Here is a 17998-nt window from a genome sequence, read left to right on the forward strand (position 1 = left end):
ATGTGTAGTGTCTGTGTAACGAGTTGTATGAAGTTTTCGGGGTGTGGCTGGGTGTACGTGCAAATATATTTTCGGCCATCGGGTGGACATAATATTTTTATTTATTTATTTATTTATTCGTAGGGATAGTAACAGCTTTACATTTTAAGGTTACAGTACAAAGATGAAATTTATAAGCCAATTATAACTATCCTCGGTTTACATTTAAATGGATGGCGTTTTATTAACTATCTATTATTTCTATTCATTATGAAATTCGGCTTAAGATAAGAGCTTTCCTGTGTTTCATTCAATCTGCAAAATCAACACCTATTGAAATTGACGAATTCCACAATTAAAAAAAATGGTAGGGAATGATTTGGAAGAAAATTAAATAATATATTATTATAACGTGACAAAAAAAAGAAAAAATAACTTTTATAAAATGGTGATATTACAATTGTATATATTTTCTTCAACTTGCAACACTAGGTGTAGTAGGAATTCCTGAGGGTTGGCGACAATATTATGAAAGTTTGAGTCTTATGTTGCTCCGGAGACATTCCACAAATAAACGGCTAGAAAACATATGAGGTGAGACATTCTTTTTCTTTTGACAACAAAAGTGAAGAAACAATAATCATGCCTGAAGAAAGATTCTTCTTCTTCGTGACTTGCATATCCTTTAGTTATTATTGGCTGTCTAGGGAGTTTTTTTATATTGTTCTGAGCACTTCGCATTAATTGTACTGTACTTGTATTGTAATGTAATGCACATTTACTTATTGGGTCTAACAGAAAGCTGGGTAAGTTATGGCTACTTAGTTCATCTCGCGATGGATGTACCTCTGACTAACACTTTTGGGATATAGTCGTGAGCTTATGTTATGGTATTTACTTATCAACAAAAAAGTAGTTTCAGTCGACATAAATCGGATTCCCCGACATCATATTATTATTTACGATGTACAGGAAAATGCTTTACCTACAAAAATGTTGAAAACCCGTCAAGTAATGTGGTAGCATCGTATCGAAATATTAATATACACGAAAATCCCTCTACGTCACCTTACGGGTTAAATCATTCTGCAACATCGAATATCGAGATTTCATAGGGCAAAGTTACATTAAGAGGAGAAGTCAATATTATTACATTTTTACTCTCTCAGTCTCTCTCTCTTTTCGAATCCAGCACAGGCCTAATTACCAATGATAGTCGAATTTATTTTCGAATTCATGTTTTGATCATAAATTATTATTACGTTCTCAACGGTGAAGAAAATTCACATTCCCGAGAAGTTCATTTTCGGAGGTATGTGACCTAACCTGTATTGGGATGGTTTTCCCGTCACGAGTTGAAAGGTCAGACAGGCAGTCGCTGCTGTGGAAAACCGGTCCTGTCAAATTTTCAGGTTAGGTAATCGGACCCTGTGAAAAACGGGATAATGCTAGGGAGATAAAGATCTGGTGGGTTAACATTTTCACAACGAAGCAATTCATCTAAGAAAGCAATTGTTTTCTTAGATGAATTGCTTCGATGTGGCCATTTTAACCCCCCAGCAATAAAACGATTATAATGCAAGTAAAATTAATGGTTATATGGCTCACCTATCATGTTGGTGTAACAGAAAGGTCGGTGACGTGTGGATAATTTGTTCATCTTGCGATGAATGCACCTCTGCCTACCTCTATTGGGATATAGTCTCGAGCTTGTTGTTATGTTCATCATCATAATTAATTAAAGAGCGACGTTCTTGTAGCTTTCAGGTGTACCTTTCTCCATGCAATTTTTTTAAGATAAAATATGGCAGTGGTTTCCCTTCCGCCCGTTCAGGTCATGTTATGTTGTAAAAATGAAATATTAGAGTCGATGATTAGCCTTTATTAGGCGTATGTTTTTAAACGTCTTGTCATTTAGCTATAAAACATTCAAACCGTTATTTTAAGGGATAAAAGCCGTTAGTCGTATTGTTAAAGTCTAACTCGCTCACAAAAGGTTTTGTGCTAGAAATACCTAACACCGGCTTAGAATAATAAAACAAAATTATTCAACAAAAATATATGTACCGCCATTTAATAAGTTAGTTCGTCTTAGTACGACGATGGTAACTTTAAAGAACAATATTACTTAAAAGATCTTCTGTTTTAAATTTAAAACATTCAAAAACAATTCATAATAAGTAACTAGTAAGAGATTCTAAAAATGTTTCGTAAATATCGAAACAAGCAAAAAGAATTCTTTATTTTTCATAGTTCTTCTTCTATCGTGTGGGTTGTGAGGTGGATTACCAACCTCAGCAACCTTGGTGTCAGGGTTATTATTGAGCCGCCAAAGACCCCTGACATGGCTCATGTAACGATTACTCACTTATATCAGTAAGTAGTACCCTGGAACAACGGCTTAACGTGCCTCCCGAAGCACGGATCATCTTACTATTATGTACTAACCAAACTAGGGATCACAAAGTGATTTTTGTGATATGTCCCCACCGGGATTCGAACCCGTTTTTATACTCAAACTCAAAAATATATTGCTTGTCAAAGAACTACTGCAGTTTCTCACAACCTGAACAGCCGATAAAAATAGGTTCTAGAAAAACCTAAGGACAGGGCCCCAGACGGTCTTATAAAATGGTGATACAATTTTAGTAATTTGGCTGCCTAATATTGGTTCCAAGACGGTTATTCCTAAGCATTTTTTTCTTCTAAGTAGTCGCTAACCTTTCTAAAATAAGGATCGAAACCTCTCAGACTTGTCACGTCTTTTCTTTTCACATATCGAGTACGTCATCGCGACGGTTGGTGTCAAATTTCCTATTATACGGCTCTGTAGTACCTCCTCATTTTCTTCCATCAAAACCAATACCTCAAGTGTCCCGATATTCCTGATATTTATATAACACCAACATTTTGTTAAACTATATCGCCCATCCAGAAAGTCCTATGAAAAGTGGGATTTTGACTTGAAACGAGACGATACTTCCAATGGATTTATGAAATATATTCGCAGAAATATTTACTAAGTAAATATTGGATGTTAGTATCTGAGTAGGTAAAGATTTGAATAAAGAACATGTGAAATGAGTTGATCTAGTATTATTCAGGTCTAAAGCATACGTAGTATCAAGATTTTGGATATTTTGTTCGAAGAAATTCATATAGGTATTTTGAATATTTTGTTCAAAGCAATTCATGTAAGGCAAACATTTTCATAAACCGAATTAATGGAGTATAATATTACTAAAAACATACGATAACAAACATAATTTTACTTTTATTAAGATGCGAAATCTAAGTAAGCTGTTGTTATAGTACTTTTACAAAAATATTATGTAATCTTTTCACTAAAGGGGTAAATTGTTTATCAATGGAAACAACAAACCGTTTTTTCAAATTCAAATTCAGAACGTTTTCGGCCTTTAGTTCTACTTACGAATGTTTTTTTTCTAAAATATTAATATTTTTACGTCACTTCTTATTTTTGAACTTTTTCCAACGTTTCCTGTTACGCATTTGATTCACAGTGTTACACTTTCCTTTTCAATTTGCAAATGTTTGTGTCGATCTTTCCAAACATACGTTCCTTTACACGTAAAGGGCCTGTTGACATTAAATCATGTCGACCCTACAAAGGCGATTGTGTTTCTATCAATAGAACTTCAACTGGCGCGACTTCAATGTCTACAATGCTGAAGGTTTCTAAACAATTACTTTAAAAACTTGAAAGATTAAGTTAAAAAAAGCAAAGCATACCGTAGATAACTCATCCTCGTTACCAGAGTCACACCTACTCTATACAAAAAAAAAAAAATGCAATTCTTACTGACTGTCGCGACCGTGGGTTGTGAGGTGGATGACCAACCTCATCAACCCTGGTGTCAGGATTATTATTGAGCCGACGTGACTCAAGTAACGACTACGTATTTACATCAGTAAGTAGTAACCGGGACCAACGTCTTAACGTGCCTTCCGAAGCAGGGATCACCTTACTTCTGGAGACAATCTGCAATGTCTTAACCAAACTAGGAATCACAAAGTGATTTGTCCCCACCGGGATTCTAACCCGGGGCCTCCGGATCGTGAGCAGAACGCTCAACCACTGGACCACAGTGGCCATTCTAATGGTCTATGACTTTATATTCATATAATATATTGATATTTTGACTTTTATGTTTTATTTTATTTGAATTTTCGTGCTTCGGAGGGCACATTGGTTCCAACTATAAACCGTAAAAGCACCTCTATTAACCCGCACTGGACCAGCGTGGTGGAGTATGCTCAATACCTCTTCCGGTTGATTGAGGGAAGGCCTGTGCCCAGCAATGGCATGTATATAGGCACTTTATGTAACGTTATGTGAATCTTTTATTTAAGTGCAAATGAATTTTATTCTCAGCAGTTTGTTGGCGACGTAAGTAAGTCTGTGTTATTGGTGAAAACAGCGAAATGATAGATATACAGTAACGTACTTACAACTGATAGCGTTTTTCGTTTTCAGTCTGGCGAAATAAAATTTACGTTGGGCAGTAACTGGATACGGCAATGTCAAGATCGAGTTCATGGTCGTGCCTTTAAGAAAACATTGCCTACCTATTGTATTAATATATAATGATATCGATTGCTCTTTACCTGCCTCTGTCTTTATCAGTCCCTAACAGAAGTTGTTTAGAACGTTACGTGCATGTGTGTGCAACAGGGATGTTAGGGAGCTCCGTAACCATAACCGAATCCGAAATAAAAGTTTCGGATAATAACGGATAGGGGCGGAGCCTAATTGAGACGCGTTATGATAAGTTGTTTAAAATTGTACTTTTGAAATTCCTTAAAAAAATAATATCCGTAACCACGCATAATGGAAATGCGGAAAACAGAGCCCACTAACATCATATCCGAAATTATCCGAAAATAACGGATATACCGAAATAATTTATTAACCGTATCCGGTATAATAATCGTTCTCAAATCTGTATTCAATCCATATCCAAAATTTCATATTCATAACATCTCTGGTGTGCAATGAGGAATATTTGATTGATGTGATTGATTGAAGAAGTTATTTAGGGCTAAACATTTTTAGCTTTCAATAAAGTGAACTAGATTGAAAAATAATATTTTATTCTCTATTCTCTATTCGGAATGATTATAAATAATACCTTACTCTTATTAATTTCCATGTTTTATAAATTGTGTGTACATACTCACTAAATCCAAATATAAATCCTAAATCCACAACTAATATTCGTAACGCTGCTGGCCGCAAAACTTTATACTAACATGAACTTACTGTGATAAGGAAATGTGATGTAACCTTTACCGATATGATAAAGTCATATTTAAAGTACTTTATAACATAAGAGAGAGCTTGCGTGGTACATACATACATACATAAACTCACGCCTATTTCCCACCGGGGTAAGCAGAGACTATAGAATTCCATTTGCTTCGATCCTGATACACTCCTGCTTGCTAACACAAAGGGTTCTTGGAAATCTCTAAGAAGGTAAGAAAAATTCTAATCGAACGAACCAGTCCCAGGTAAGTGCTAGTATCATTAGATCACATTCGTTTCGGACATGTATTGTATATAAAATACATTTTATCTACAATGAAACGCACAATTTTGCAGTTACATATTAATCTGAAAGTGGAGTTGACGTAACTCACTCACTATTATCCATGTGAAAAGATAATGCGTAACTTTCAGAAAGGAAATGACATGTATATTTAATATAAATTCAATTACTGGTATTTAAGATAATATAAAGTCCGCGGTATAAAGTGGAAAGAGAGGAAAGGGAAGAAAGATTAAACAGGAGGTGAACGTCGTGTCTTCTAAGGAGGTGAAAGAATTCGCCGATTGATAGACAAGAATGGAGAATGCTACACCGACAAGAGCGTGGCTCTTAAATCAGTGATGATGGTATACAATAAATTTTACCTAAATATTGTTTCTTTTACAAAAATATAGATAGATTACGAATATATTAGGTACATTTTGCTTATTCGCTTTTCTAAGAATTTGTTTTAATTTCCTTTTCCGTATTATTTTGCGTATGGCAGACAAAAATAAAATATCCTGCGTGGATACATCCAGCTTAAGATCCCCTAGCCAAGTCTCTGCCGTAACCGTCACACAATGTAGCTCGGCTATGCCAGGTGGCATAGCCACAATATGGGAACCACATATTACACATATATAATGGGAACCACAATAACCTTTGAACCTTCCTCTGGGAACCGGTGTTCCTTTTTCCTTTTTTTTATCATTATTTGGTTACAGAAATCGATTGCTAAAACACTTTAAGTTATTTTGTCCTTCCAGTTTCTTACTGATTGTTACACTCTGAACACATTAATACTGTAGTAGTCTGTTATTGGCTTAACGATGTAAACTAAACACTGTTAATAACTCATTTATAATTGTAAGCTGTTGACTACCTGAATAAAAAAAAATATATAAATAAACCTTTTCCATATAAATATATAATGTTGAATGTTTGGCGCATTTTTATGTTATTGCAGCTGGCTGTACCTAGCTATTGGTAATACAATAATATGTATGAGCTCAAAACTCTGTACAGTATATCCGCTCCGATACACCCTCTGGGGCAGGAAGCGGGAGTTCGAGAGACCCCGGATTTCTCTGACAAGGAATGCATACTCTCGAACATTACGAAACTTCCTGCATTCTATGTGTATCGAGCTGAATGACGTCATCGCTTCACAGTGCTCTGTCACCCACGTTTGACAAGTGACGTCACGATTAGGCTCCACTTACGCCAGAAATCTCCCCGCCAATTGATTATTAGTACAAGATGGTAGACTTGTCCACAATCATAATAAAAGTATGTAACAACAACCCACATAGATTTTGCCAACTAGTTAAACGAGATGCATTCTCCTCTCCTCTACGTCAATCCAAGAGGACATGAATATTTTCATCATATTTTTCTACTGGGCCGTGGTAGCTCAGTTGGAAAAACGCTTGACTCTCACTGTGGGGTTATCGGTTCGAATCCCAGCACGGGCCTAAACCAATGATTTGAATTCGTATTTGGATCATAAATGATTTCCGTCACAGGTAAAGGAAAACATCCTGAGGAAACCCACATTCCCCAGAAATACGTTTCGGAGGTATATGACCTAACCTGTAGTGGGCTGGATTTTCCTTCGCGTGTTGGAAGTTCAGACAGGCAGTCGCTTCTACTATAAAAGCTGGACATGTCAATTCTTCAGGTTATGTAAGCGAACCCGAGATGATGACGTTATTATACTGCGATTCATACACAATATATAATTAGGCCAATTGCCTAAAGGCTATAACACACGCTGCACAAGTTCCGCCCAAAGGTGAGACTTAACCAGAAGACACAGCGAATGATTTATGTCGATAACCGTAGCACGGCTATCGGTCAAAACCCCCTATGAAACCCCCTTATGTTACCTGCAAAAGATAATGGCCCCGATTCCTGCAATCACTTCCTAATTTTATTTTAAGTTATACCCATCATTTCATTATCCGCCGAAAAGGAATGGGGCGGATGATTGTCAAAAAGTTAATTTTAAAACGAATGAATAACCCGGGCGAATAAAATAGGCACCTCGCTGGTATGCAATCCGTTTGATGTGTTGTCTACTTAACCTGTCGGGTTATTGGCCGATGTAAAATTTTTAGACGGTTGTTTTAGATTTCTGCTTAAAATAGACGTGTGTTCCATAAATTTTATGCCTGTCGATTACACGTCCCTTTCTTTTTCAGCGGATAAGAAAATGACAGGTAAAACTTTAAATAAAATTAGATTGTGTCTGCTGGAATTAGCACCAATGCATTATTTATTTACTCTAGAAACTGAGATACATTGACAAATCATTTTGATAACCTATGACAGGTTACCGTAGTATATTTAACTGTAGTTTTATTACTCTAAAAGAAAACTTTGTAGGTGCGCAGTGAGCACATCACATCACTAATTTAAGAGCCACGCTCTTGTCGGTGTAGCGTTCCTATGATAAATTAAGTGTAAACTATCTATCACTATGATTGTAAAAGGGTAAATAACTTAGCCACTATTAGGTGGAGACTTGTAATTAGCCTTTAGTTATTGTCTGGATATTATGTTAGAAAATGTATGTGGCAGTAAGTCTTCCTCAAAATAAATAAATAAAATAAATTACTCGTATCTACAAATAATCCTTCAGAACAGAATTGTTTTTATATACCCATTTATAGTCATACAACGCATCACATAACATAACATACTGTACACGTTTATTATTTCCTTTCTTCTATTTATTTAGTAAAGCTGCTGTTATTGGACTAGTCCCGTTAACAAACGGTTTACGTTTTATAGTATGTACTTAGTTAACTATTTAGACTCATATATTTGGAAATTTTTTGTTGGTATGTAGCTTCTTAGATTTGTATACATTTTGTGTTATTTTGCTGTAAAGATCCCTTAAAATAAATAAATAACATAGCTGTTCTTTACATTCCCTTTCATAACGAAAGTCGGTTATAAAATCTACAGTTTTATAGTAGGTTCTTACTCATATAAACGTGCTGGGAATCAAACCTTTGACTCCTTGAAAGGGATTCAAGTGCCCACTACAATAGCAATAATAAACTTGGGTAACAGCCTCTGGTCAACCCGTTATGACGTCAGGCGCATGCACACGACGCTGTCACTCTCATGCACTCCGTTAAACTGGTAACTGTAATTAATTTGTAATTTGTACCACATTTTGTACTAGCACTAAAGTAATTCCTTGCCGGAATCCATTCGAAGGGAAGGTGGGAAAGTAAGGTGATCCGTGCTTCGAAAGGCACGTTAAGCCGTTGGTTCCGGTTACTACTTACTGATGTAAGTATGTAGTCGTTACATGAGCCATGTCAGGGGCTTTTGGTGGCTCAGTAATAACCCTGACACCAGGGTTGATAAGGTTGGTATTCCACCTCTCAACCCACACGATAAGAAGAAGTGATAAATCTTATAAATACTTCAATACAAACCAACAAGCTACCACAAATGTAAATTAGGCCTAAAGAAATAGCATAGAATGCGTTTAGCTGCTTATCACCCTGGCTTAAGTATAAAAATCAACTAAGGGATTAAAACTAAGGATCAAATATAATATCCTATTCAATATGATAGACTGTCCATAAGCGAACGTCCGATAACTTATATCCACACGATACGGTTCATAATATCCGTCTTAAGACTTGATTAGAAACAGTATGTCTGGACTTTATTCGATGTGACTATGGCATAAAATCATTGACTCTGGCTGGATCTGAACAATATAATCTGAGCAAAAAGTATCTTATACACGATTACTGAGATAAATGATTCAGGTCATGATTCTGAGTTAATATCAAGTGGAATTCGTCGCAAAATTCATGTTTTTATGTGTTTGAAATTATTTTTAATTCTTTACTTTTGCGGTGGAAAATTCCCCTTGATATTAACTCAGAATAATGGGCTCAATACAAGTACGTATAGGGAGGTTAAAAAGGCCTTTTTAACCGCCTGGTAGCCATACGAGCACGTATGGGTGTTAGTGATACCGTAACGAATATTGATGGAGATGATTCAGATCGTCATTCGGAGTTTCCTGTCGGAAAATTCATGAAAATGTTAGAGTTTCTTTAATTATTTTCTGTTCCATACTTTTGCAACGAAAAATTCCATTTGATATCAACTCAGAATCATGGACTGGATCACCGCTCAAAGTTTTCGTTACAACGTCACTAACAGCCTGTGTAATATGAATTTGATATAATCTAAAAAGGCTGTAATATCGTGTATTATCTACCACGAAACTTCTGCTTCGTATCCGTTAATAAGTACCAAAATAACCAACGAACTTTTCTAATCGATCATCAAAATTTTGCGAAAAAGTTGAGCGCGCTGTTTCGAAAGCACACGATTTTACCACCCAGGACAATTTGTTAAATATATCACACGCTAATCGCCGTAGCGTAGGTCAAAATCATATATTATGTACTCGTGGCACGACTTGGCTTCGTTTCTGTGAAACATTTTCGCCATAATTACAATCTTCTTAGAAAACTACAACATTTGCTCTTCATTACTTAACAATACTAAACTTATTTAGCAAATAGCTATACGTTAAAAATATCCCGCGTATTTCGATCCAAAAGTTTTTTTTCTCAAACAAGAATACTATTTCCAATAAGTCCAGGTTTGATCAAAGGGCTGTTATGTTAAAGACATTGATATTACGTAATAATATTGGAGGAATAAGAAAATAATCTTACGATAGGCCGAAGGTAAAATTTTCATGCGGTTGAAAGATTCTATAACAAACACCCACTCAGATACAATGGAACAACAACGTGACAGTACAAATTTTACTCCCTCCGTGGTCCACTGGTTTGAGCGATCATCACGATCCGGAGGTCCAGGGCTCAAATCCGTGTGGGACATTCACAAAAATCACTTTGTGATACCTAGTTTGCTTAGGACATTACAGGCTGATCACGTTAAGCTGTTGGTCCCGGTTACTACTTATGATGTAAGTAAGTAGTCGTTACATGAGCCATGTCAGGGGCCTTTGGCGGCCCAATAGTAACCCTGACACCAGGGTTGATGCGGTTGTTAATCAACCTCGCAACCCACACAATAAAAAAACTTTTTTGCGTGACTTATTACCTCAAATGGTGTACTACTTAGGTTGTTTCAATTCTGGTATGACACGTAACATAAGCTCATGACTAATTATATATTTTAATAATTATAATTGGGGTAGTCAGAGGTACATCCATCGCAGGAGAACTAAGTACCTCAAGCTTTTTAAGAGCAACGTGATAGGTGTTGAGCCGAATCGCCGCTATATAATGGTCGAGCCAACTATGCTAGTGAAAACTGCACTTTAGATAAAGTAATAACTCATTGGTGCAAGTCCGGTACCGAAGTTCGAACCGTATGACAACATAGATCGATTTTCTGAGTCAACTTAGATATCCTGTAATTCAAACGTGACCTCTTGAATAAGGTATGATTTATCTGATTCTCGTCATTTCTAGAAATTTCTGAAGTTCTCGACTCGATAGATTTCCTTCCTCGAAGTCTGAAAATTACTAAAAGATTAGAAGGTAGGGATTACTATCTTCTTTAACACGGATAACTGGTGATCTAAACATTAATTCAAATCATAATTACTGTCGAATTTAATTCGAGCCGGGATTTAAACCCGTGTGTGGGTTGTGAGGTGGAATACCAGTCTTATCAACCCTGGTGTCAGGATTATGATTGAGCCGCCAAAGGCTTCTGACATCGATTATAATCGATATAATTGTAAAATTTCCAAAAGCCATAGTACCGATTTAATCGATAATATTGATAGGTATATCTTTATTTAAATTGTTCATGGGCTTAGATTATAATCGATTATTAATCTATATACCGTCGATTATCGAGGAACACTAGTACAAGGCCTATTAAGGAAGTACTACATAACGTAAACAGCACACGTCGCACTGCTGGGCACAGGCCTCCCGTCAATCAAACGGAGGGGTATGGAGCATACTCCACCACGTTGCTCAACTGCGAGTTAGTAGGGTGATCAAGGAAGTAAATATACGAAAAAAAAGAAGAAAGTAAACAAGATGAAGAAGAAAAAAGAAGAAGAATAAGGAAGAAGGAAGAAGAAAATAGATAAGAAATATATAATACAGAATAGGAAGGAAGTAGATAAATGAAATAATGTTATGATGTGGCTTGTTTCATTCTTAACAGTGAGCAAGTTTCGTAACCCATTTATGCTAAATATAAAGTCGACCCAACCTCAAGTTTTATCAGAGTTAGCACACCTTCGGTATAATATAAACTAAAACTCTACGTTTGACGAAACTGCTCCTGACGTGTGGAAAGGTTAAACAAATAAGAGCGTGTGAAGGAACTTTGTGCGGAGCCTCTAAATTCGAAACCCTTTAAAAGATTTTCTGAGCTAGTTTTCTTACTGAAAACTTAATAAGGGTAGGGAAACGCGGATACAATTGGTGCTGCAGTCTATAAGTGGATATAACGAATTGCGACGATTTAATTTATTTCACAATTAATATATACAGAAAAAAACAAACATAACTTACCTAAACAAAGTAAAAAGTATGATAAAAAGAAAGAAATATCTAATCGAACAGACCACTTCGATCTTCCCTGGTGCTTAGGAGTCCGAAATGTTAGCAGCGTAGTGTTGCCACGCTTAATTTTATAAGCGCAAACGTCAAATTACAATATTGCTTTTTACCCACGACGGAACGGAGCAGGTATATGCGTTTATTTAGATGTATTGCTGCGATGTGGCCTTTTTAACCCCCCAGTTAAGATATGTAATACACTTCTTGTTAGTCTAAAGCACACTCACCAACTTATTAATATTAAATTACCATGCCAATCCAGATTAAATAGACATCGATTGCGTCATGAGTAAGCTAAGTCAGTTTTTATGACATACTTACTTACGCGAGGTTAGAAAGCATTCTATGCTTTGCCAGCGTATAAAAAACGTCAAACGTTTTGTAATAATTTACATTTCCTTTTTCTAAAAACTTCTATTGTTTTAAATAAAATTCAAGTATTTCACCTCGTAAAAAATAAAGTTAATCCAATCATAAAGTTTTTATTAAATACAATTTTAACGGGCATTGCGTAAAATGTTAAAGGCATTTACTTCAGAGAAGAAATGAAATTGAAATTTCCGTTAAATGATGGAAAATGTTTTAATAATAGCTCAAAGATATAGATGTTATATCAAATCGTAAAGAGCGTAAAGGAAAATCGTATCGTATTTCTATCAGGGTAGTTTTTCTGTCTACATATTAAGATTGTTACCTATACGTACAGTTATACGTATATTATATAGTTATAAGTATAGTTATATAGTCCATATAGAGACAGAAAATGTTCCCTAAAATTCTTGTTACTCGACCATAGAAAGAAACTTGTGGTACAAACCCATTGCATTGAGCGAATTGTCCTCTTGGTGGTCATTTCCATTCCATAAAAACAAAGTGGAGCGGTATATATTTGTATATACTTAGCTATGTATATTTTTTATTGTATGTGGACATGGGAAGTACACTTGAAAAGACGGGAAGGCAACAAATAAACTAAAGCTGTTACACTGTTACTGAATGGTGGCCAAGGGATGGTATGCGATATTGAGGCAGACCACCAGCCCCGTGGTCGAATAATATTGTGAGGTACGCCGGAAAGCAGTGGATGAGGCCGGGAAGGATGGCGTGAAAGAGCGGGGGCCTATACCCTGCAGTGGGTGGATACAGGCTGAGTAGATAGATAGATAGAAGTATATTGGATCTATAATGTCGCATGTTTTGATAATTTCTTACAAATATACTCGTATTATTATATTTATAATGTGTACCTAACACAAATGAGTTATTTGTTTTTCCAAAAGAACAAAATATTGGAGTTTTTTTGACGAGACAAAGACCACAGGGGCTTATACGCACCTTGTGGTCTCACTCTTATGATTCATACTAGTTAAATTATTACTCAGCTAAGGATATTGAAATCAAGGCCAACCCACAGCCACCTTACATTGCCTATTCTGTAATATATATACCCTATTACGCTCAAAAGGGAATAGAAGTGAAATGTCAATCCGACCCCTTCAAAACGTTTAATCTTTAGGTAAGCCAGTTTCTAAGGTACCTATAGCTTAAACATTACAGTACAATGGTAGAAATTATACAGGGTGTTAGTGACATCGTAACGAAAAATTTGAAGGATGTTTCAGACCATGATTCTGAGTTGATATCAAATGAAATTTTCTTTCGCAAAGGTATGAAACTGAAAATAATTAAAAAGAACACTAAAACCTGCACGAATTTTCCGAAAGGAAATTCCACTTGATATCTACTCAGAATCATATCGTCTGAATCATCCCCCTGAGAATTCTATATATGAGTTTTTAATTCTTAATGTAAACTTAATGAACAAAAATCCGGAAGCGTTTATATTTTATTGACGAGAAATATATTTTGTAGAATGTCAAATTGCAACTTGTTCCTAATATGATTGATAAAGTTTTCTAATTACAGTAACGTGCTCATACCCGTAACTAACATTATTGCTTGCGTTAACGTTAACATCATAAATTGGAGTAAGCAAATAGTTGTTTCGTTAGAATAATTAAATCGATGAAATATACAAGTCATTGCAAATTAAGGTAATTATAATACATTTCCGTACATTTAAGTTACCTTTTTAGCTATGTAACCCAGAATTTTCTAATAACATAAAATATAAATACCTTGGCCTATGGTCGGCGAGGACGATGACATCATAATACAAGATTACTCCGCAAAGGATCCAATTATTGAAGCAAATTTTATGTTAACTGCTCGTTTTATATATCGGGAATATATAGAACAATACATTTTGTTCATATTGTTAATCTAATGGCTGTTGTCCTGTTTTCCTAATTTGAAATTCGTTCTCCATTTTACGTAAAAACTCGTACGTTAAAAAATAATAATTCTTCTTCTTATTATGTCGGTTGTGAGGTGGAATACTAGCCTTGTCAACCCTGGTGTCAGGTTTATGATAGATGCCAGACAGTTATGATAGAAGCCAAAAGTCCTTGACATGGCTCATGTAACGATTACTCACTTACATCAGTACGTAAATAAGTAACAGGGACCACAGACTTAACGCCACAAAAAAGAACTAAGTATTTTCTTGCTATGGTAAACAAAGTGTGGTATAATATATAAATATGTTATATATGATGAGATACTGCTGTAAAATATCAATTTATAATTCCATATACTGCAGGATTTTGTAGTAGATATGATTAGAGATAGAACAAGGAAGTATAATCAAATAATATGAATTACATATTATCTATCTCACTATAATATATACGTATATTCACAATAAAATGAGTTTCTTACTCGAAGGACAAAAGACGTAAGAACATAATACAAGCTAGCTTGAACTCTAGTCATTGTTCCCATTCAAAATTCTGAATCAATAATGAATTTAATGAAGTCGAGACCTTCTGTTTGATTCCACAAAGTAATGTTCATTTGGAATATTTTACTTAGGTATTCAACAATGTTTTTCATTCGACTCATTATAATTTTATGAGGTTTTGCAAACGGGATAAAAATTTGAATTTTTGCACATTCTGATTTTTTGTACTTTTAGGTACTTACATGAATGTCAAAAATGAAATTAAAAAATCGCTTTTACTAAACATAAAGCCCTATACTACTCCTGAAGACTTCAATTGAGTAACAGGAATGTTTGGTCAAATAGAGTGAATGAATGAAAATTACATAACGATGACAGTGAAATAAACCAATGTCAAGAAATATGTCTTTTGGTAGGTAAATATTACATAAATATCGATAAATAATTTGGTACATTTCTTTCGTGAACTTTTGTCGGCCGTGGCTTTATTGTAGCCTCATCATCATTAATTTAAGAGCCACGCTCTTGTCGGTGTAGCATTCACCATGCTACTTTTTTGGAAAAAATCTTTTTTGTTTGGAAAAAAAGGGCAGTGGTTTCTCTCGTGCCTTCCGCCCCGCAGTACTCTGTCTGACGGCTGACGCGAGTAGGATGGCGCCCAGAGTAGTCTATTTTAAAGCTACTAGGAATCCTGTCCTCCGCCTCTGAATAGGACTAACCTACTGCTGGCCTCTGTCAGGTCTCTGGTCAGGTTTGTCAGATCCGTCTGTTGTTGTAGCCTCAGATGACTACATTTCATAGCACAACTACACTACTTTACTTTTCTACTACATTATAAGTGTCATAATACCAAATAGGTTCACATCTGGTCGAAGTTATACCTTATCAGATGTTATGTAAAGTACCGGTCCGGTTAACAGTGCATTTACCTACAATTTCCTTAAAGAAAACCAGATTACTATACTAACTTAAATATTAAACATAAACGGGAGCTGGCAAAAGCTCTTGTCTAGGTTAAACCATACGGTTTAGCTAAGTTTTTACTGTCATTTTTCTTTAACTTCATTATCTATTATAGCCTCACTTTAGTGCCATGAAAGTTATCTAATAATAAAAGTTGCACTGCACTCGTAAAAGGGCAATTAGAAGTTATCGGCAGTATTAGAAAGAGTCCACAGTAATTACATCATAAGCGGTGGTTGGCAACCAATGTTACTAGGTCGAATGAGTATACTCGTACAAAACTGTGAGACATAAGACATGACATAACGTAAACAGGGCTCCTCTCAATTAACCGGCGGGGGGGGGGGGGATAGGAAGGTGTATAGAGCATACTCCACGCTGCTCCACTGCAGGTAAGAACTCCGTGAAATTCCTTTAATAAAATGTTTAGTTTTAATGTAGGAGTCATCAAGTCAAAAAATTCTAATTGAATTATATTAGTGCTCATCTACCCCCACTTAGGAACTGGGCACCCTCAGGTCTGTTGTTTTAAACGTTGTACCGGGTGAGAGCCTTCAGCGCTCCCCATTTGTCCGGCCAAGTAGTTAATGCCAGCTGCGTCAAATCTACAATAAGTCACGTTAAAAAAATACCCTCACTTACGAATGTGCTATGGCTGAGGAGAAAAGGCGCAGTGTTGGATGGAGTATTAAACAGTTATTAGAATTTGAAAATAAATTTTACATTCTTCGTTAAAATAAGAAACCATTTCACTTCACGCAGACAATACGAAGCTCAATTCTACAATGTGTTTATTGGTATTAGTTTCTGAAATAGAGCAACACGGATTTCTATTCTACCAAACGTAACTTAGGTTTTCATTTTCTTGGTTTAAGATAGCAAACGATCTCTTCCTCCTTTTGAAATAAGAAAATATATATTATATTTCTTTTCGAACCCAGAGACTGAGATGTAAGCCACGCGTAATCCGAACAAGGCTATCACAGATTAGGAAGTGTTATCGTAAGAGTCTTTATATAAAAACAAAAAAAAAACTTTAAACGACTTTTTCTCCTCTTTCCTCCTCTCTTTTTTTCTCTCTCTTTTTCAGGCAGTCCACGCTGATAAGCATTGCATATTGGCGAATCCAGCGGGTATGCAAGGCAATGTCGATGGCTTAGGGTGGCAGTAGAGGTCATAAGTAACGAAAGATTGAAAATGCTAAACATAACTTATCCCACTTATGCTTGCAAGCAAACTGGTCGTGTAACATTCCTATCACACTTAACAAACGACTTGATGACCTTGACGACCTGAACCGATTTCCATCAAACATAGCATCAAACACTCTCGACTGATATACCTTTCAAACAAAAAAAACCGCATTAAAATCGGATCGTCTGTTTGGGAGATACGATGCCACAGACACCCTGTCGTTTTTGCGTCGGGGGTTAAAAACAAAAAGTAGGCTTATCTGTAAAAGAGATTTCTTCCAGCCAAGCCTGCATGGTGGAAAATATTTTTGGGTTACGATAATGGCCTCTTGGCTCTTACGTAATTTTGTCTTTCCAGGGACGATATGCTATAAAATACGCACCAAGTTCTGTTTAATAATTAATTGCTAACGTTATTATGGTACAATAATCAAAGGAGACAGGTACAAGTACCTGATGGAGGTTCGTTATTCCAGATACATGTACATAAAAGTTACAGGATAATTTCGTATTTAAAATGATGTGTGAAACGGTTTGTGTTACTGCCGCCTCTAATTAGGAGTCCAAATGTGAACATTACGCTTTATTATAATGTTGGCCCCGATTCCTGTAGACACCTCCTAATTTTACTTTAAGTTATACCTGTCATTTTCTTATCCGCCGAAAAGGAAAGGGACTAATGATTAACAGCTCTCATTTTTAGGAAGAATGAGTAAATGAATGAATAACCCGGGTATCTCGCTGGTATGCAAACCGTTTGACGTGTGCTCTCAACTTAATTCTGTCGGGTTATTGGCCAATGTGAAATTTTTAGGCGGTTGTTTTAGATTTGTGCTTAAAATTGACGTGTGTTCCATAAATTTTATGCTTGTTGATTACCCGTCCCTTTCTTTTTCGGCG

Source organism: Pectinophora gossypiella, chromosome 12 (genome assembly GCF_024362695.1).
Source record: "Pectinophora gossypiella chromosome 12, ilPecGoss1.1, whole genome shotgun sequence".
In the NCBI taxonomy this organism is placed as follows: domain Eukaryota; kingdom Metazoa; phylum Arthropoda; class Insecta; order Lepidoptera; family Gelechiidae; genus Pectinophora; species Pectinophora gossypiella.